This window comes from Emys orbicularis, chromosome 25 (genome assembly GCF_028017835.1).
Source record: "Emys orbicularis isolate rEmyOrb1 chromosome 25, rEmyOrb1.hap1, whole genome shotgun sequence".
Classification (NCBI taxonomy): domain Eukaryota; kingdom Metazoa; phylum Chordata; order Testudines; family Emydidae; genus Emys; species Emys orbicularis.
Genome location: NC_088707.1, coordinates 10,546,186 through 10,568,039, shown reverse-complemented (window position 1 = coordinate 10,568,039; position 21,854 = coordinate 10,546,186).

Here is a 21,854-nt window from a genome sequence, read left to right as displayed (position 1 = left end):
CTAGAGGCACCTCCAAGTAGCTTTATTCTTTAGCACACCAGGAGGAGGAGCTGGGCATCTGAAAGGAGCCCGCGCAACAGAAACGTTGGAACTGTCCAAAGACTGTGAGCTGCCCCTCTCCTGTTTGCACATGATACGGGTAGTAAGCCAGCGGTGAAAGTGGGGTTGCATACACCTCGGGGAGTTCATCAACAATTCATTCTGGGATGGTCATTTGATGCGGCCAGACCATATCAGGAATTGAATTCTGTTTTTGACAGAAGTAGAGTCCTTTGTCATCCTCATAAGAATGGCCCCACTGGGTCAGACCAAAGGTCCATCTAGCCCAGTATCCTGTCTTCCGACAGTGGCCAGTGCCAGGTGCCCCAGAGGGAATGAACAGAACAGGTAATCATCAAGTGATCCATCCCCTGTTGCTCATTCCCAGATTCTGGCAAACAGAGGCTAGGGACACCATTCCTGCCCATTCTGGCTAATAGCCATTGATGGACCTATCCTCCATGAATTTTTCTAGTTCTTTTTTGAACCCTGTTATAGTCTTGGCCTTCACAACATCCTCTGGCAAGGAGTTCCACAGGTTGACTGTGCGTTGTGTGAAAAAATACTTCCTTTTGTTTGTTTTAAACCTGCTACCTATTAATTTCATTGGTGACCCCTAGTTCTTGTTTTATGAGAAGCAGTAAACAACACTTCCTTATCTACTTTCTCTACACCAGTCATGATTTTATAGACCTCAATCATATCTCCCCTTAGCCATCTCTTTTCCAAGCTGAAAAGTCCCAGTCTTATTAATCTCTCCTCATACAGAGGCTGTTCCATACCCCTAATCATTTTTGTTGCCCTTTTCTGAACCTTTTCCAATTCCAATACACCTCTACCTCGATATAACGCTGACCTCAGGAGCCCAAAAATCTTACCGCATTATAGGTGAAACCGCGTTATATTGAACTTGCTTTGATCCACCGGAGTGCGCAGCCCCACCCCAGCGGAGCACTGCTTTACCGCGTTATATCCGAATTCATGTTATATCGGGTCACGTTATATCGAGGTAGAGGTGTATATATCTTTTTTGAGATGGGGCGACCACATCTGCACGTAGTATTCAAGATGTGAGCATACAGTGGATTTATATAGAGGCAACATGATATTTTCTGTCCTATTATCTATCCCTTTCTTAATGATTCCCAGCATTCTGTTTGCTTTTTTGACTGCCGCTGCACATTGAGTGGATGTTTTCAGAGAACTATCCACAATGACTCCACGATCTCTTTCTTGAGTGGTAACGGCTCATTTAGACCCTCGAGATCAAGCCAAGCAAGAGCAACGGAAAGAAACAATTTCCAAATTGAACTTCATGCATTCCAGTCACAAAGCCTGGCAAACTATTAAAAGAGACTGAGCACAGATTCTAGTCTGGGCAAGGGGGAATAACCAGTCACAGGAAACTCCATTACAGCCCAGCTGGTGGCCACTGGCAGAGCTCCGAATCGAGATGAAGTTTTCAGCTGTGCAGTTAAAATGGTGGCTGCTGAGAGATGGCCGTCTCCGAGTGTGGACACAAACCCGATGGCTCCTTTTAGTGATCAAGATCGTCGCCTGGTTATACATTCATTGTTGTCTAACAAGGATCCTGGTCTAGATGACGCCCAGCACGAGCTTCTCTCTCACTTTGGGCCAATCACCAAAAACTGACGGCTTCGATTTCTGAATCGTTGTATCCAGGACTGCAGCAGAGCTAAGGTTGTCGCTGTTTCCAAATGAGGGAAACCACTGACAGACCCAAAGAGCTCCCGATCGATGGCTCTGTGTGTTATCTACAAGCTGTTGGAGACACTAATCCTGATGTGGATTAATGAGATAGTTGAGCCTCACTGCCTCGCATTCAGGCTGGATTCAGGAGGGGACGACGCAGCCAGCATCAGGTACTTTATCTGACAAAAGATAGTGAAAATGCATTGCAACGAGGAGAGAAAGTTGGTGCCGTCCGTACTGGTCCGACAGCAGCCTACAATACTGTGTGGCATGTTTTGCTGATTGCCTTCTGCAGGCTGCTGGTAAGGATTAGCAATCAAAGCTTCATCCTGTACACTGGGGAGAAAAATCGGGCGCCTAAAACATCTCCACAATGGCCTTTCATGAGGGTCCATTTTGACTCCCCTTTTGTTCAATACATATACATACGACCTTCCTGAAACGCAGGCCGAGAAGTATGTGAATGCTGATGACGTCTGTATTGCTGAAACTGGAAACGATGGAAGGGCATCTCAGCGACGGTATGGGAATTTGGACCACTTACCTCCAGCAAAGAAGACTAATTCTCAGTGAAACCAAGGTAGGGGCAACTAAACGATCATCTTGCCAATCATCCCATCCTGATCAGCATTCAAGGATGGCTACTTCCAGTTGTCACATATTTGGAAATAAAACTCAACCCTAGTTGGACATACCGGCCTCCCCTGGAACACCTGAAAATGAAGATCTCTTCCCGTACAGCCTTGAGATGAAAACTATCAGGGATCTCCTGGGGAGAGGCCCTTTGGACCTTCATACATTGGCTCTGGTGTTTGTTCCAGCTCTGTGTTTTCATCTGCTCTGTGGTTTGGGGGCTCGGCTGCCACACTCAGCTTGTTGCCATGGAGCGGAATCCGACCACTCGGATTATTAGTGGCTGCTTGAATTGCACCCAGCCTCTCCTCTGAATGCGCTAGTGCGCATAGCTCCGCCAGACCTTTGGTGAGATGCCACTACAGTTAACGCTGCCTGGAGAGCTGTGACAGGTGAAACCAACCTACTCCATCTCCAGTTGACTGACGCCGCATTCTCAGACAGGAAACAACACGCAGCGCCAACACGAATGTCTGCTTTTTATTGAGAGGAGGAATTCCACTCCCGCGGACCAGGGTGTGACACCGTGCCTGATCTCTTGACCCCCCCTTTGCTATGGTAGCGCTCACACTCCTGGACAAGGATGCTACTGGCCTTTTACCATGCACAAGTGATCCGCACTGCCAGAGAGCTGAAAACCACATTCTTATTAGGCAGACGCCTCAGTGGAAAAGAAAGTCTACAACACTAAGTCAATTCAGGGGTCCACCCCTGCACCTGCCTCCTTGTGCACTCAATTCCAGATCCTGGACTGGGCTCAACAGGCTACTCTCTGGCTCACCCAGAGTTCCTGCAACGATGCAGCGGCTTGGCCTGGTGTTCTCTTCGTGCCGTGACTGTGGGGCAGCGTTGCAGGCAGTTTGCCAGCTGGCCCAATTCCACATCTGGAGGGCGGTTTACAGCACCTGGCCATCTCTCCTCTGGTTCTGGAACCCGGGCAGTGAGCTCTGACACCTGCAAACAAGAGGAAGGTCTCTCCATGAGACTCCAGGGGCAGCGATCGGGCTTCTGGCACACAGAATCACAGAGAGCTTCAGGGGTCCATGCTGCTCACACCCCTGCATGGTTCACTGCTTTTAAAACCATGCTGTTAGAGGGAATCACCTCCAGTAGCTAGAATCAAACCGGAAACCTCTGGTCCTTAAGAGCCCTTGCTGCCAGAGCTAAATGACCCCAGTTCTGGTATCATTGCTGTAGTAGGCTCATCAACCCCAATTATGTGACCCAGTCACCACCAGAGGGGGACTGAGGGCCCCACTGAGTGAGCGTGGGTTACAGATTCAACACACATGACTGAATCACAACATCGGGGTGATAGGATTGCTGGGCTTAGGGTTACCATACGTCTGGGTTTTCCCGCACATGACCTCTTTTTTTGGTTCTCCAATCTCCATCCGGGTGGATTTTTGAAATATGAACAAATGTCCGTGATTGCCACCCTTACTTCTGCACTGCTGCTGGCAGCGGCGCTGCCTTCAGAACTTCGGGAGAGGAAGTTCCCTGGGACTGACTACATGGGTCTGGGGCATTGCTGGGGAAGGGGATATACGTGAGGCAGAAAAGTGAGGAGAAAGCCAGCAGACAGCAAGAGAAGCAGGTGAGTGTGGCCACCAGGGAGCAGAGACCCAACTCCTGAGGGCCTGGAACTGCATGCAGGGGCAGACCTGGAAATGGCACAACAGGAAGAAACGCAGTCGGAAGGGACTGGCTGCCTGTAAAGAGGTACATTTAAACTTGATTTACATTTATTTTTGAGGCCATTACACTTGTTATTTATAAACGTTAGCTATCCAAAGTAGAAAGAAACTGTACAGTAGAAAATGTGCACCCCCTTCTCCCGCCAGCTCCCCCACCCCCCCGGCAGTGTCCTCTATTTGGGAACTTGAAATATGGTAACCCTATCTGGACCTCCCCAATGCTTCCACCTTGAACAGTTACCAGAAGAGAGGAAGACAAATGCCAAAGATCAATGCCTTATAGAGAACGCAAGCAGGGAGCTAGTCACACACTGCTGTGGAGTCCCTGGGGTCTCCGGCAATACATACTTCCCCTATTAAAGCCAGTGTGTCCTTGTAGCTGGTGCCCTGGTCAGGAACTCAGCAGACCTAGGTTCTAGTCCTCGCTCTGCTGCTGGGTGACCTTGGTCACTTTAACGTTGCCATACTTCAGTTTCCCCATCTGTAAAATGAAGATAACACCTCCCCCTACTGACAAAAGGGGCTACATAAATGCCAAGTGCTCTTATAATATAAATCCACTTTGCCTGCAAAACAATGGGAATCTCTGCCTTTCCCTAGAACTGCCCTTCTGTCTTCTTTGGTCATGCCGATGCTGTCTGAGACAGAGTCTTTCTCGTTTCCCTTCTGTGTGTCCACTTCAAGGACAGCAGCCAGGAACATCTTTATTCATAAGGGAGAGACACAAAGGGATGGGCCTGCTCTAGCAGTGATGAAATGAGATGTTCATCAGCACCGGCTCTCTGCAAAGCCATCCTTTCCCCAGCAGGGACCATTGTGTAATTAACATAGAGTATAAAGCGTATTTAATTAGGCATTGAAACGCTCCAAGCCATATGCCCCTGTTTTCATTTGCAAGTGACAGGAGTCTTCTTTTCCTCCTGCTGCAAGATATTTTCAAGGTGCTTTCCTCTCGTTTTCAGCCCTCAGAGTTCTCTCTATTGAGTTAAGACCATGCAGGGAGGGATAGCTCAGTGGTTTGAGCATTGGCCTGCTAAACCCAGGGTTGTGAGCTCAATCATTGAGGGGGCCATTTAGGGATCTGGGGCAAAAATCTGTCTGGGGATTGGGTCCTGCTTTGAGCAGGAGGTTGGACTAGATGACCTCCCGAGGTCCCTTCCAACCCTGATAGTCTATGATTCTATGGATGAACAGCTGGGCCCAAAATGTGACTTTTCACCATGAGCTGAAAGAGATACTAAGATGGCATCATGTTGCATTCAAACACTAATCTATCTCCAGGATGCTACGGAGACTGGGAACAGCAGCGGTGAGAGTGTTACATTGAATCCCACTTTCCTTGGAATCTAACGGCAACCCATCAAGTCCTGCTGAATACTACACCAAAGTCTTGATCATGAACTACAGTAAGAGTCCAAAAAGGAGAAAGTCATCTTCCAGGTTAGCCCTGCCTCTTGGTGAGTTTTGAATCCCACTTCTCCAAAGGTATTCCAAGAACCAGAGAAAACTATTAATCCCTTGCTCCAATTTTCCATCCCATAAAATACATGAGATTTGTAAATTATGCACGGAACAGTCCTCTTTTCTAGATTCCACATTTCCCTGCAGCTCACGCAATCCCGCCATTGCCCGTGACGGATTGCTAACACTCATTCCAATCACCCCTGAAATGCTAACTCAAGACAAAGGCTAGAGAACACTTCCTTCCTATGTTTAAAAGAAAGTCAAAATCAAAATGAAACCTTTGGAAATAATTGAAACAAAACCTTCCGATCAACACGATCCATTTTTTTTTATCAGTCCTTGAAAATTTGCATGATTGATATTTTGTCCCATTCTGGGATGGAAACATTTGTTTAAATCTTGAACACACTCATGGGATGGGAAAAACATTTCCCACCCAGCTGTAGGTCAAACAAGGAAGAGTGGCCAAGAAAAAATGGTGAGACCTAACTGAGAAAAGAATGGCTTTCTGCTTCATTCTGATACATCCCTCCCTGTGTCTTCCGGTGTGAATCTCTTTCTTTTCTAAGTCATAAAAGAGTTGCTTCCCTTTTCAATTTTGAAGCATGTTCTGCCCCTTTCCCGTGGCTGCATCAGGAATCCAGGATGAGACAGACCTGTTCAAATGAATAAAGAATCAATAGACTCGTCTTCTGAACTGAATCAATGTGTCGCAAAGGAGAGTTCTCAGCTCTGCTGAGTAATAGATTGACAGAGGTGAGGCCCTGGCTGCTACACACATACTCACAATCTATAAAGCTGCCTTTCGACAGTTCCACTTGACCCTGAAATTTATTCTGTCTCCTCCAGCAGCTGAGTGTAGTAAATTGTGCCTTTTGCCACAGTTCAGGGCAACTGCATCTGTATTAGAATCAATCATAGAATCATAGAATATCAGGGTTGGAAGGGACCTCAGGAGGTCATCTAGTCCAACCCCCTGCTTAAAGCAGGATCAACACCAACTAAATCATCCCAGCCAGGTCTTTGTCAAGCCAGGCCTTAAAAACCTCTCAGGAAGGAGATTCCAACACCTCCCTAGGTAACCCATTCCAGTGCTTCACCACACTCCTAGTGAAAAAGTTTTTCCTAATATCCAACCTAAACCTCCCCCACTGCAACTTGAGACCATTGCTCCTTGTTCTGTCATCTGCTACCACTGAGAACAGTCTAGATCCATCCTCTTTGGAACCCCCCTTCAGGTAGTTGAAAGCAGCTATCAAATCCCCCCTCACTCTTCTCTTCTGCAGACTAAATAACCCCAGTTCCCTCAGCCTCTCCTCATAAGTCATGTGCTCCAGCCCCCTAAACATTTTTGTTGCCCTCCGCTGGACTCTTTCCAATTTTTCCACATCCTTCTTATATTGCCCCTCTATGGTCTAGCAACGGCACCCACTCTGCCTCTTTTGGGTGAGACACATGTCATTCTCCCTTCTGGTTGGAGTATTTCCAGGCTGAACTGTTTCCTGACTATACCATGACATTCCCCAGCAAGGCAGCCTGCCTACATGGCCAGCATCCGCACTCTGCTTTCTCTTCAGAGGCTAATCACAGAGTCATTGCCACCAGTTACAAGTAACAACATAGCTCTTTCTAAGCATGCACATTTATTTTTCAGGTACAATGCATGCAGAGAAAACAGATTAAAAACAATAAAAGAACCTACACGCATGCTATAATGCTTACCAGAGGTCACCACAGCTCCAACATGGCTCTGGCAGGGGAGCAGTCCATCTAACCCCACTCGGAGGTTCCTTGGTTTCAAGTCCATCACCCCCTTTGCTCAGAACAAGAACCCAATTTATGGAGCCTCAGAAGGCCAAAGTCCTTCCAACCCTTACCCAAGGATGGGAGCCCTCCATGCACTGGAGGTCCTGTCCATTTGCTGGATGAGAAAAAAGCCATTGGGTCAGGATACCACCAAAAATCCTCTCTTTGTCTATTTAGTCCCTGGAGCAGAGGGAATTGAATTAGATTATGCGACCCTCCCCAGGGCGTAGCTTCAAAAGGTCTCCCAAGTATCTCCTAGGAAACCCACTTCACAGGTATTGTCCCAAAGAGTTCTTTGACATGCATAGTGCTTCCCAGAGATTGCACGAATCATGTCTGCCTCCCAAATAAGTTCCATGCAGTCCCACAATAACACATACATTTTTGCATTTTTAATACAAGGAACTCCTAACCTACTTAAGCTTAATTCAATGAGGCTTAATTTAATTCAATAAGGTTTGTCCAGGATATTGCAGGGCATTCCCAAAACAGTCACACCTTCCTTATTCTTTGTTTGTGGAAGGATGGGTATGTCTACACTACCCGCCGGATTGGTGGGTAGTGATCGATCTATCGGGGATCGATGTATCGCGTCTCGTCTAGACGCGATACATCGATCCCCAAACGCACTCCCTGTCGACTCCGAAACTCCACCAGGGCGAGAGGCGGAAGCGGAGTCAACGGGGGAGCGGCGGCCATCGATCCCGCGCTGCGAGGACGTGAAGTAAGTCGATCTAAGATACGTCGACTTCAGCTACGCTATTCTCATAGCTGAAGTTGCGTATCTTAGATCAACCCCTCCCCCAGTGTAGACCAGGCCTATGTCACATTGCTGTTTTCTCCAAAGCCTAGTTCAATGAAGCAGGCTAGATTAAATTCTGGGCCTGATGCTGGGCTCCCACAGAAATCCCCATGGGCAGGTTAACCCATAAGGCACCAACCCAGGAAAGAACTTGCTTAGTTTTTAAGCTTGTCACTTTGTCCTATTGAGTTAAGTGTTTTGCAGGATCAGGAACTATGAGGGTTTCTTGTACCTTCCTCCATATCATCTTTTACTGCCCTGTACTAGAGACAGGATACCAGACTTGATGGACCTATGGACATTTCTGATGCTATGTCACTTGCAAGAAGAGAAAAGCAACCAGGAGAAATCACTGTGACCCTCCTGCTCCTGCTTCCAAGAGTCTGTGGGGAAATCAGTAGAGCTAGGCAGGAAACAAATTTTCTGTCCTGCAAGAATTTTCAAGGCTGAAAAAAAAAAATCCTGTTCAAAATCGGGACAAAAAGTCAAAATCTCAAAAAAAAATTGTGAACCAAAACACTCAAAAAAAAATGAATCACGTCAAACAAAATATTTCTGTTCAGTTTAGAAAGACAAGGTGGGAGAGGTAATATCTTTTATGGGACCAACTTCTGTTGGTGAGAGAGACAAGCTTTCGAGCTACACAGAAACTCTTCTTCATTTTAATTTTTTTTACTACGAATTAACTTAAATTTCAGAATAAAAAGTTGACTCGAACCACTTTCATTCTGAACCAACAAATGGAACTTTTCATTTTGAAGCTGTCGAAAAGGGGCATTTCAAGCATTTTGAAACATTTTTTCGTTCCCCAAACAATTTTTGAAACAGGAAATGTGTTGAAAGTGACCTGTTCCCATGAACTGCTTCGGTTTTGGAGAGTCGGCATTTTCCAGTGAAAAAATGTTTTGTCGAAAAATCAAGTTCCAGCCCAGGATTCTCTCTAGGTCCCATTTCTGGCCCAGCAACATGGCTTCATGTAGCCATTGGTTCTCCCACCGTGACCTGCAGGAAGCCCACACACCACCATGGTGAGTAACTGTTGGATGAAAACCTGCATGGCAATTTGCTGTGGTACTTCATCCCCCTTGCAGTGCTGACGTCTCCATCTTTGAATCCCAGTCAGGCGGCAGCCATAGGTTGCAAATGGGCTTGGGGGCTGGGAAGCTCACACCAGACAGTCTCCACCCCCAGCCTCTATTGTTGTCTGCACCGCTTCTGCTCTCTGGTTCCCCCTACAGGCATAACTTGAAGCACTGGGCCCATAGACTGCACTAAGAGAGGAGTGGTATTCACCAAGATCACAGACATGGGTCAGACCTGGAGAGGAGCATGTCAGTAGACACGGATCTGGTGGGCTCTGGTTACATTTACACCTTCCACTGTCCGTGAACATTCATGAGCATGAAGCTTGTTTCCACCAATGCTGGGGGGAAGCAAATTTGGGGCCTGTCTCTGAGAGTCCATGAGTCACAAACAGGAATTACTATCACATGGAAGTGGAAGGGGTTTCCATAAGTTAGGTCACCAGTCAGGGAATGCGAGCACTGCCTATTTCAAAACAAATGTCAGGTATAACCATGAACACGTTGCAGGTGTTTGCCCTGTAATTGGGAGATGCTGCTGCTGAGAAAGGGGTTAAGTGCATTCTGCTGAGTAGGCAGGTAGCTCACTGCCCCACACAGATGTAAAGGAAGTAGGAGTGGTTCTGGAATATAGAGGATCTAGGGTGTGGGCTGAGCAGTCCTCATGGAGGAATCCTAGGCACAGCCCAGCTGGGGAGAAAGGTGTTTTGAAGTGTGTGGACAGTGTTTGAACAGCATATTGTGAAAGGTACCAGCTCACAGCTTGCTTTTAGTGAACCTCACCCCCTTCATACAAGCCCACTTGCCCCATAGCCACAGGAAGCCAGTTAACCAGGAAATGCTTAGTGTGCACAAGATGCATTCACTCTGTTGATGTGCTGATCACAATCTATTCCACAGGGGTTTCTTCAACCATGCAGGTTGGCCTTGGCTGTAAAGCCACAGCCATGACCCTGTCTACCAGCTTTGTTCCTCCCCAATGTTCTGTTTCCCTTTTAGCATGCCAGGTGAAATCAGGCCCCAATCCTGGAAGGGATTGCTCACACATGTGAAATTAAGCACGTGTGTGAGGCTCTGCAGGATCAGGGTCTATCCAGTAAGCTCTTTAGACCAGTGGTTCCCAAACTTGTGCAGGGAAAGCCCCTGGCAGGCCGGGCCGGTTTGTTTACCTGCCGCGTCCGCAGGTTCAGCCGACTGTGGCTCCCAGTGGCTGCGGTTCACTGCTCCAGGCCAATGGGAGCTGCTGGAAATGGCGGCCCGTACTGCTTCCAGCAGCTCCCATTGGCCTGGAGCAGCGAACCACGGCCAGTGGGAGCCCCGATCAGCCAAACCTGCGGATGCGGCAGGTAAACAAACCGGCCCGGACCGCCAGGGGCTTTCCCTGCACAAGCGGCGGAACAAGTTTGGGAACCACTGCTTTAGACCATCCAAATCCCAAAGTATGAGGCACCAAGCGCTTTTTCAAATGACATATAATAATAACAGTAGCAGTTTGCCAGTGATCCATAAGCTGAAATTTGTTCATAAATATATTAAAATATTTATTTCAAACAACTAACAAATACATTTTTAAAAATCTCACTCTGTTTACAACCTGCAAACGGAAGTACAGGGTGTATCCATCTGATAAATTACCCGCAACAAATAATTCAAGCAGCTCTCGTTTCGATCTGATACTCCACATGCATATTCAGGCAAACTCCATTATTTTGTGCATGTCGCTGGCTTATCTGCTAATGTTTATTCATTTATTTACTTTCTTTACAGGAGGAAACAATTAATTTTTCATCAGCTGGTTATTAGGTTTCGGCACGGAATCCTCGCATCAAAAACGCCGTCCGGGGCCGTATCAACGAGAAATGATTAAGTGCACAATAATGAGAAAATTAGGCAGTCCGCGACAGTCAGGCTTGAAACAAACAATCCCTTACTCCCGCCCTGAGGCAGCTCATGAAAATAAAAATAAAATTAATTAATTAAAAAGGCAGCTGAGAGAGCTTTCTCTCTTGAGAGAGGTTTTTGCAAGGCCCTTTTCACTGTGTGTCCCAGTGACAGCTTCAAGAATCAATACGCAAGAGGCGAAAACAACATGTCAAGGTATTTTGGGAAACAGGCGAGACTCACAGGGAAATTCCTCTAGACAAAAACAAGATGTCTGTTGCCGTTATTTTATTTATGCTGGTCCGCTCCAAGCCACCAGAGGTTCTTGACTCACTGGATCTGGATATGCAAGAACTGCCACATAGACCCAAAAAGATATGCTCTAGTTCACACAGGAATTATTTCAGTAAGTCCCATTGCCTGGTGCTATACAGGAGGTCACACTAGGCGATCGCAGCTATCTCTTCTGGATTTGGAATCTATGATTCTTTCCCAGGGTTGGATTCAAACCCAAAGCCATGGAGCAGTTCAAAAAAGGGCTCAAATGATTCCGTTTTCATTTTATGGCACCTGTGGAAAATATTAGCAATGAACCCAGGGGAAACTTGACGTATTTCGGGTTTCATTACCAGCTCCAGACTCAGATCGGCATTGCCAGAAAGTCTGCTGAGGTTCCCAGCCTGGAACTCAAGTTTCTTGGGAACCCAGAGCCCAAGTTTCAAGCCAGTCTGAGAAGTTTTCAGTGCACCTGGGAGGATGGGTGACAAATGCACCTGAGCCCAAGTTCCAAGTCAGACCAAGCCTGTATTTCCATGCAAGCCCAAGGTTAGATTCTGGGCAGTCCGTGGTTCGGTCCTGTTGCAGCCAGACAAACCTGTCGCACTGTTTTGCGATGTGAAAGTCAGCAGGTGAACCAGGCTCCACTTTAATTTGAGCCTGGAGACTCCAGGGGAGGTTGGATGGTGTTGCAAACCACATGAACTGACCTTAAAAGGGAGCTTCCCATGAGGCTGAGGTTTTATTTTAGACCTTCTGGTTCTAGCCCAGCCTGGTGGCAGGAAGCTCTGGGAAGCTCATGGATGTGTGTGTTTGTATGAGCTTTGCAGCCTGGCGTGGCAGACCCAAGAAGAGTCTTCAAGTTAACTGGCGACACAGGGCGGTGCTGTTGGAAGAAGGGGCATCTACCCATGCGCTCCGGTGCATCTCCCGTTCACGCTGCTGTCAGAAGGGCACAGGGGTGAGTTTGTGGGGTTCTGCCAGGCCACTTGCTCCCCTGAAGATACCCATCAGATGGATCAGCAAGAAGCCAATTTCCCTTGCCCCACCCCAGTGCCTGAAGCTACAGGGCAGAGGGAACAGATGTCTCTGAAAAAAACCTGAAGCAATGGAGAGATGGGTAGAAGACACCATGGACTCTCCCCTAGAGGCTGGCTGCCGGAGATCCTGGCGGTTGTTTGGAGAAGAAGGGGGTCCAGTGTGGCAGGGATCAGCCCTGGTGGGACTAGCTTGGTCCCTCTGGGGGTTGAGGTTTCGATTCCCAGTGTGGATCTTCGCCGGAGGGCACTGGTGGAACCATGGGTCCCAGGATGGGAACTCAGGGCATGGAAATTCCAGAGGACTCGGCAGGCATCCAAGCCACAGCTGCCTGGGGCCTGGCCCAGTTCAGGCCGACCTGAGCACTGGACGGCTGCTGCAGCAGCTGCTCTCCCAATCATCCATTAAGGAATAGGCAGTACAAGGCAGCGCTCCCATGAATACGGGCTGGAAACATGCGGCCATTACTGGCTTGCTGAACACAGCCAATATTTCAGCTATTTCATAGACCTGGTCTACACTATGACTTTAATTCGGATTTAGCAGCATTAAATCGAATTAACCCTGCACCCGTCCACACAGCGGAGCCATTTATTTCGAAATAAAGGGCTCTTAAAATCGATTTCTGTACTCCACCCCGACGAGCGGAGTAGCGCCAAAATCGATTTTGTCAATTCGAATTAGGGTTAGTGTGGCCGCAATTCGATGGTATTGGCCTCCGGGAGCTGTCCCAGAGTGCACCATTGTGACCGCTCTGGACAGCAATCTGAACTCGCATGCACTGGCCAGGTAGACAGGAAAAGCCCCAGGAAAATTTGAATTTCATTTCCTGTTTGCCCAGCGTGGAGAGCACAGGTGACCACAGATACCACAGATACCTCAGCTCATCAGCACAGGTAACCATGCAGGCTGATAATCGAAAAAGAGCACCACCATGGACCGCACGGGAGGTACTGGATCTGATCGCTATATGGGGAGAGGATTCAGTGCTAGCAGAACTTCGTTCGAAAAGACGAAATGCCAAAACTTTTGAAAAAATCTCCAAGGGTATGATGGAGAGAGGCCACAATAGGGACTCAGATCAGTGCCGCGTGAAAGTCAAGGAGCTCAGACAAGCCTATCAAAAAACAAAGGAGGCAAACGGTCGCTCCCGGTCAGAGCCGCGGACATGCCGCTTCTACGCCGAGCTGCATGCAATTCTAGGAGGGGCCGCCACCACTACCCCACCTGTGACCGTGGATTCCGGGTCGGGGATAGTCTCATCAGCTACACCTGAGGATTCTGCGGATGGGGAAGAGGAGGAGGAGGAGGAGGACGAGCTTGCAGAGAGCACCCAGCACTCCGTTCTCCCCAACAGCCAGGATCTTTTTCTCAGCCTGACTGAAGTACCCTCACAAGCCTCACAAGCCAGTAGCCAAGACCATGACCCCATGGAAGGGACCTCAGGTGAGTTTACCTTTTAAAATATAAAACATGGTTTAAAAGCAAGCGTTTTTTAATGATTAATTCGCCCTGAGGACTTGGGATGCATTCGCGGCCAGTACAGCTACTGGAAAAGTCTGTTAACGTGTCTGGGGATGGAGCGGAAATCCTCCAGGGACATCTCTGTGAAGCTCTCCTGGAGGTACTCCAAAAGCCTTGCCACAAGGTTTCTGGGCAGTGCAGCCTTATTCCGTCCTCCACGGTAGGACACTTGACCACGCCATGCTTGCAGCAAGTAATCTGGTATCATTGCCTGACAAAGCCTGGCAGCGTATGGTCCCGGTGTTTGCTGGCATTCAAGCAACATCCGTTCTTTATCTTGCTGTGTAATCCTCAGGAGAGTGATATCGCTCATGGTAACCTGGTTGAAATACGGGAACTTAATTAAGGGGACAGAGGTGGCCGTTCCTACTGGGCTGTTTGCCCGTGGCTGAAAAGAAATCCTTCCCTGCAGTTAGCCAAGCACGGGGGGGGGGGAAATTGGCCCTGAGCTTTTCGCGTTTGGCTAGCAGGGATCTTCCCTGTTACCAGCCACGCGGTCGGGGGAGGGGTACATTGATCATCCCAGGGAATTCATGGCGGGAGGGGGGGGGCGGGGGGGTTAGTTTGGTTTCTGCAGGGATCTTCCCTGATACCTGCCACGCGGTGGGGGGAGGGATAAAGCGATCATCCCAGAGAATTGGATGGTGGGGGGGTTAGTTTGTTTTCTGCTGCTGAAGGTTAACAGGAAAACCGCAGCAGTCAACAGGCTTTGCTTGGTATGTGGGAAAGGAGGGCGCAGAAGCCGAAAGACAATGGCTTACCATGGCTGCCTGCAAGCTGAATTCTGTTGCCCGGACCTGCGTCTGTGATCTCTAACACCAAAGCCACAGGCACTCAATATTAAGATGGAAAATGCGACCTTGTACTGAAATCACATGTGCTATGTAATGTGAATAGTGTTTTTCACCATGAAAGAGTATAAGCATTGTTCTGTAAAATGTATCAGTTTAAAAACTTCTCTCCTTTCTTTCAACCCTCCCTCCAGCAGCTGCAAATTTTTCAAGCCTCCCTCCTCCGTCCCGAAGGCTATCTCAGATAAGGCGGCGTAGAAAGAGGACGCGAGATGACATGTTCACAGAAATAATGGAATCCACCCGCAATGAAAGAGCTCATTTGAATGAGTGGAAGGACACTGTATCTAAATTTAGGAAAGATGCCAGTGAACGTGAGGTCTTGAGGGACGCTCGAGATGAGAGGTGGCAGGCTGCAACGCTGGGGCTGCTGCGTGAGCAAACAGACATGCTCCGGCGTCTGGTGGAGCTTCAGGAACGGCAGCAGGATGACAGAGTGCCGCTGCAGCCGCTGTATAACCTCCCTCCCCCCTCACCATGTTCCATATCCCTCTCACCCAGACGTGTAAGAACGCGGGGCGGGGGGAGGCTCCGTGCACCCTCCCACTCCACCCCAGTGGACAGCCCAACCAAAAGGCTGTCATTATATTGAATTTGTTCAGTGGCCTTTTACTTCCCTCCTACCCTCCTCCCAAACCTCACCCAGATTACCTTCTTCATTCTCTCCCTATGTTTATAATCACTTAATAAAGAATACATGATTTTTAAACGATAGTGACTTTATTTCCTTTGAAAGAAAGCTGGGGGAAGGGGGAGGGTGGGTTGCTTACAGAGAATGAATGAGTCAATAAAGGGGGCTGGTTTTCATGAAGGGAGAAACAAACAGAAATTTCACACTGTAGCCTGGCCAGTCATGAAACTGGTTTTCAAAGCTTCTCTGATGCACAGCGCTTCCTGGTGTGTTCTTCTAATCGCCCTGGTGTCTGGCTGCGCGTAATCAGCAGCCAGGCGATTTGCCTCAGCCTCCCACCCTGCCATAAAGGTCTCCCCCTTACTTTCACAGAGATTGTGGAGCACACAGCAAGCAGAAATAACAGTGGGGAGATTTCTTTGGCTGAGGTCAGAGCGAGTTAGTAGCAATCGCCAGCGACCTTTTAAACGGCCAAATGCACATTCAACCACCATTCTGCACTTGCTCAGCCTGTAGTTAAACAGCTCCTGACTCCTGTCCAGGCTGCCTGTGTATGGCTTCATGAGCCATGGCATTAAGGGGTAGGCTGGGTCCCCAAGAATAACTATTGGCATTTCAACATCCCCAACGGTTATTTTCTGGTCCGGGAAGTAAGTCCCTTGCTGCAGCCCTTTAAACAGAGTAGTGTTCCTGAAGACGCGAGCATCATGAACCCTTCCCGGCCAGCCCGCGTTGATGTTGGTGAAACATCCCTTGTGATCCACAAGTGCTTGCAGCACCATTGAAAAGTACCCCTTGCGGTTTATGTACTGGGTACCCTGGTGCTCCGGTGCCAAGATAGGGATGTGGGTTCCATCTATCGCCCCACCACAGTTAGGGAATCCCATTGCAGCAAAGCCATCCACTATGACCTGCACATCTCCCAGAGTCACTAGCTTGTGTAGCAGCACCTCAGTGATTGCTTTGGCTACTTGCATCACAGCAGCCCCCACAGTAGATTTGCCCACTCCAAATTGATTCCCGACTGACCGGTAGCTGTCTGGCGTTGCAAGCTTCCACAGGGCTATTGCCACTCGCTTCTCAACTGTGAGGGCTGCTCTCATCCTGGTATTCTGGCGCTTCAGGGCAGGGGAAAGCAAGTCACAAAGTTCCATGAAAGTGCCCTTACGCATGCGAAAGTTCCGCAGCCACTGGGAATCGTCCCACACCTGCAACACTATGCGGTCCCACCAGTCTGTGCTTGTTTCCCGGGCCCAGAATCGGCGTTCCATGCCTATAACCTGCCCTATTAACAGCATGATCTCCAAAGCACCGGGTCCCGCGGTTCGATAGAATTCCATGTCTATATCCTCATCACTCTCGTCACCGCGCTGCTGTAGCCTGTTCATCGCCGCCTGGTTTTCCAGGTTCTTGTTCAGCATAAACTGCACAATAAGGCGTGAGGTATTTACAATGTTCATGACTGCTGTCTTGAGCTGAGCGGGCTCCATGCTTGCCGTGGTATGGCGTCTGCACTGTTCACCCAGGAAAAAGGTGCGAAACGGTTGTCTGCCGTTGCTTCCTGGAGAGGGGGGAGGATATACCCAGAACCACCCGCGACAATGTTTTTGGCCCCATCATGCATTGGGATCTCAACCCAGAATTCCAATGGGCGGAGGAGACTGCGGGAACTATGGGATAGCTATGGGATAGCTACCCACAGTGCAACGCTCCAGAAATCGACGCTAGCCCCGGTACATGGACGCACACCGCCGAATTAATGTGCTTAGTGTGGCCGCATACAATCGAATTTATACAATCTGTTTCCCAAATTCGAATTATATAAATTCGGATTAATCCCGTAGTGTAGACATACCCTTAGTCTCACGGTTCAATCCCTCTGCCCTCAGCCCGCCCCCCTGGCCCCTGTCGCCCTTCTCCGATAAACCCCCATTTTCCTCCCCTTTCATGGCTCCTTCTCTCACGTCTTTGTTTTGCTTCACTGCTGTGCTTGCTTCGCACGAATGCCTGGAGGGGATGTTGAAAAGAACAACACACTCCTCTTCGTTGTTGTTGATTGTGCAACAGGAGCGAAGTCTCTGGGGCGTGGATTGGGGCCTGGAAAGGTCACCGCTCAGTGGGTTTCTCTAGCAAATTAAGCAGCATAGTGGGGGAAAAGGGACTCTCTGCATCCGCTGGCAAGGCCCTGGTGTTTGCTGCGGCTTATTCATGTGATTAGCAGGGGAGATAAAGGCACCTTTGCTCCAGTCACATGACTCCTTGCGAGGATCCACACATGGAAGACTGCTGTGCCTGCTAGAGAACCTGCGGGGAGAGGGAATGCTCAGAAAGAGGGTTTGCGGAATGGGCTGCTCTCCATTTTCTTCTGCGAGCACCTACAAACGGAGAACACACTTGCAGGGCCCGATCCTGCAAATGCCACCTGTCATGTGACTGATGAGCTATCCCTCCCCCCAAACTCTGCCTCCACAGGTGCCATAACAGAGGGTCTGGCAGAGTTTTACTGGTGGATACAGGTTCGTTCCACACTATTCCATTTAACAGCGATGTGGAGATTTTGCCATGGGACTATTTCATTACACTGCTGGTAAAGCGGTATATGACAGAGAGGGAGGGAAATCCATTCACCGCTGCTTCTGTCACCAACTCACTGCATGATCATGGGCAAATCATTCAGGCTGAAATTTTCCAAGTGGCCGCAATTTGAGCACTCAGTTTTTAGGTACCAAAGTCCATCCATCCATCCCCAAATGCCCCGTCTATCTATCTAAGGGTTTTATCCTGCCACCCATCATCGGAGCGTCTGGGCACCTTCCACATCAAATCAATAGAGAAATCTCTACTGCATTTCACAGAGTCTCTGGCACATCTCCCCTTTTCTGGGTCAAAACGTGGGCTAGGTGAAGGTTTTTGTTTTGATGTTTTGGGTGTCAGGGTTGGGGGGTAGGAGTTGTAGGTGGTGTCAGGGCTGTGAATGTTATTATGGAATAAAGGCTTTTTCAAAGAGGTCGGTTTTGCAGCGTTTCCTAAAGATGTCCAGACTCTGGATTCACCTGATCTCCCCTGGAAGCTGGTTCAGGTCTGGGTCCCCTGAGCTGAATCTGGTTTGTCCCAAGCTCTCACGCATTTCATCCTGGCCCTTGTGATCTGCATTGTCCCAGAGGAGTGCATCCAAATAAGTGACCTCAAAGTGGACACCAAGATATTAGCACACCCAAGATGTGTAAAATCTCGGGAGTGTCCATCCCTCTGAACTCCCATTTCCCTGTGTGGAGCAGGATCTGAATGCTCACCTTCAGAAAGGGGATAGATAATGACAGAAAATATCCTATTGCCTCTATATAAATCCATGGTACGCCCACATCTTGAATACTGCGTGCAGATGTGGTCGCCCCATCTCAAAAAAGATATATTGGAAAAGGTTCAGAAAAGGGCAACCCCAATGATTAGGGGTATGGAATGGCTGCTATATGAGGCGAGATTAATAAGACTGAGACTTTTCAGCTTGGAAAAGAGACAACTAAGTGGGGATATGATAGAGGTCTATAAAATCATGACTGATGTGGGGAAAGTTATTTACTCCTTCTCATAACACAAGAACTAGGGGTCACCCAATGAAGTGAATAGGAAGAAGGTTTAAACCAAACAAAAGGAAGTATTTCTTCACACAACGCACAGTCAACCTGTGGAACTTTTTGCCAGAGGATGTTGTGAAGGCCAAGACTGTAACAGGGTTCAAAAGCAGGGATTGGTCCTGCTTTGATCAGGGGATTGGACTAGATGACCTCCTGAGGTCTCTTCCAACCTGAATCTTCTATGGTTCTATGAAAAAAGAACTAGATAAGTTCATGGCGGATAGGTCCATCAATGGCTGTTAGCCAGGATGGGCAGGGATGGTGTCCCTAGCCTCTGTTTGCCAGAAGCTGGGAATGGACAACAGAGGATGGATCACTTAATGATTACCTGTTCTGTTCAATCCCTCTGGGGCACCTGACATTGGCCACTGCCGGAAGACTGGATACTGGGCTAGATGGACCTTTGGTCTGACCCAGTATGGCTGTTGTCGTGTTCTTATGTACATGCTTTTCAAACGCACACAGCATGGGCCATATTCTGCCCCCAGTGAAGTCAACTGCAGTTTTACCTTGGACATCACTGGCGGCAAACTCAGGTCAACGCCGAGAGCTTTTAAAATTCCACCCTCAGACAATGACAGTTTGCAAAGTGCTGTGAGCTCTTCCGATGAAGGCCAGTATTGGGGTCCCAAGCAATTGCATTATTATCTTGCAGAAAGTATATTAGCCCTTTCCTTTGGGCACAATTATAATAAAGCAGCACCTCACTCATCCACCCTTCGCTAATTCGCACACTACAATTCAAACATGTTAGTTTCCTCCTTACTTCTCACAGCCAGGATTTCACAGCAGCGTTCTGTAGCGAGCTCTCGGGAGGTTTATGAAGGGCTGTGAAATCCTTGAATGGAAGGTGCTATCCGAGCGTGGTGTATTGTACTGCTAAGACTTCGCTTGTTTTTACACAGTTGCTACAGCACATTCTGCAGCACACACATTACGCAGGGTGATGGTAAACAATTAAAACTCGGTGGCACTTGTCAAAGCAAATGAGCAAAGTACATTCTGGCGAGGTGGAAGCCTTGCTATTTTCCTTCGCAAAGTTCAGCCCTTCAGAGATTCAGAGATGTTAAGACCAGAAGGGATCAAACGCTCTGATCATTTAGTCTGACCTCCTGCCTAACACAAGCCAGAGAACCTCACCCAGTCATTTCTGCATCAAGCCCAATGGGCCATCTTGATTATCACTACAAAAGTTTTTTTTTTCTCCTGCTGATAATAGTTCATCTTAATTAATTAGCCTCTTAGAGTTGGTATGGCTACTTCCACCTTTTCATGTTCTGTATGTATATATATCTCCTTACTGTATGTTCCATTCTATGCATCCGATGAAGTGGGCTGTAGCCCACGAAAGCTTATGCTCAAATAAATTTGTTCGTCTCTAAGGTGCCACAAGTACTCCTGTTCTTTTTGCGCATACAGACTAACACAGCTGCTACTCTGCAACCTGTCATATTGGGTGTTGTGATACATGAAGGGGTGGGGGGGAGGGGAGTAACTCCCTTTGATGGACACCCAGCCAGCCAGTTAGCTGTAAAATCCCTCTTGGTCTGTTCTCTGCTTGCTTGACCTGTAAAGGGTTAACAAGCCCACAGGTAAAAGACAAGGAGTGGGCACCTGACCAAAAGAGCCAATGGGAAGGTAGAACTTTTTAAAATTGGGAAAGAAACTGTCCCTTTGTCTGTTGTTCTGGGCTGCAGGGCCGGAGCAGCAATGCAGTGTAAGGCTTGAACCAGGTATGAAAATTCATCTTCCATCCCTAGAAGGGATTATTTGGATAGGGAATGTTTAGTTAGGCTAGGTCTACACTACGGGGGGGGGGGGGGTCGACCTAAGATACGCAACTTCAGCTACGTGAATAGCATAGCTGAAGTTGCGTATTTTAGGTCGACTTACCTGGCTGTGAGGACGGCGGCAAGTCGACCGCTGCCGCGCCGCCGTCGACTCTGCTTCCGCCTCTTGCCGCGGTGGATTTCCGGAGTCGATGGCAGAGCCATCGGGGATCGATTTTATCGCGTCTTCACTAGACGCGATAAGTCGATCCCCAATAGATCGATTGCTACCCGCCGATCCGGCGGGTAGTGAAGACGTGCCCTTAGACACAATCAGGTTTATTTTTTATTTTGGCTTGTGGATCTCCTCTGTGCTAACCCCCGATGCTTTTGTTTGCTTGTAACCCCCAAGAAAGCTGAACCCCCAAGAAAGCTGTTTTGGGTGCTTGATTTTTGGAATTGCTCTTTTAAAATCTAGCAAAAGCCTAAGTTCCAGATGTAATTTTTTCCTTTTTGTTTTTAATAAAATTTACCTTTTTTAAGAACAGCGTTGGATTTTTGGTGTCCTAAGAGGTTTGTGCATGTTGTTTGATTAGCTGGTAGTCACAGCTAATTTCCTTTGTTTTCTTTCTCAGCTGTTCCGCAGAGGGGGGTGAAAGGGCTTGAGGGTACCCCACAGGGAGGAATTCCCAAGTGCTCCTTCCTGGGTTCAAAGGGTGGTGTTGTTTTTTGGGTGGTGGCAGCACTTACCAAGCCATGGTCAGAGAGAAGCTGTAACCTTGGGAGTTTAATACAAGCCTGGGGTGGCCGGTATTAATTTTTAAAATCCTTGCGGGCCCCCACTTCTGCACTCGGAATGCCAGAGTGGGTATGCAGCCTTGATGAGTGTATTTGCTCCAAACTCATTCAAAGCATTAGAATCATAGAATTCTAATCATAGACTCATAGAAAATCAGGGTTGGAAGAGACCTCAGGAGGTCATCTAGTCCAACCCCCTGCTCATTCCGATACCA